This window comes from Sinocyclocheilus rhinocerous, unplaced genomic scaffold, assembly GCF_001515625.1.
Source record: "Sinocyclocheilus rhinocerous isolate Xijiao unplaced genomic scaffold, SAMN03320098_v1.1 scaffold1295, whole genome shotgun sequence".
Lineage (NCBI taxonomy): Eukaryota > Metazoa > Chordata > Actinopteri > Cypriniformes > Cyprinidae > Sinocyclocheilus > Sinocyclocheilus rhinocerous.
In genome coordinates, this window is record NW_015660499.1 from 259,986 (window position 1) to 260,679 (window position 694).

A 694-nucleotide genomic window follows, 5' to 3' on the forward strand; every position below is an offset into this window, starting at 1 on the left:
GTTTGTGCGGAGAGTGGAAGCTGAAGCACGCTTCAGGAGATCAGTGGAAACAAATTAAATACACCGTCATTTTTGCTCATAAAGGTAAGAGTAATAAATACATTGTTCGGAACTGTAAAGGGTCTATTTTTATTTGTGCGCACTCACAATATCAAGAAAACTTTGTGCTTTTGTAAATAAAAAAACAAAAAAACAAATAGGATGCGCTTGCCGTCTCGGGTCTTGAACAGGAGCGCTTCACAAAAATGAACCGAAACTCAGCGCATATTTTCCTTACAGACATGATGAATATATATCTATAGAAAGCTTTAAATGACTACAAAACTAAATAATTCAAATCCAAAACAAAAACTCTTATTATTATGTAATCCGTAAAGATGCATTTCTTTCCAATCGTTTGTGCGGAGAGTGGAAGCTGAAGCGCGCTTCAGGACATCAGTGGAAACAAATTAAATACGTCATCATTTTTGCTCATAAATGTAAGAATAATACATCGTTCGGAACTGTAAAGGGTCTATTTTTATTTGTGCGCACTCACAATATCAAGAAAACTTTGTGCTTTTGTAAATAAAAAAACAAAAAAACAAATAGGATGCGCTTGCCGTCTCGGGTCTTGAACAGGAGCGCTTCACAAAAATGAACCGAAACTCAGCGAATATTTTCCTTACAGACATGATGAATATATCTATAAAAA

The 694-nt window shown here is 35.2% G+C and overlaps 1 protein-coding gene across 1 annotated transcript in view; it reads right to left on the bottom strand.

The window, feature by feature from the left end:
* Positions 1-694, bottom strand: part of LOC107725073 (tankyrase-1-like) — a 22,329-nt gene that overhangs the window by 1,314 nt on the left and 20,321 nt on the right. The window lies entirely within an intron of this gene.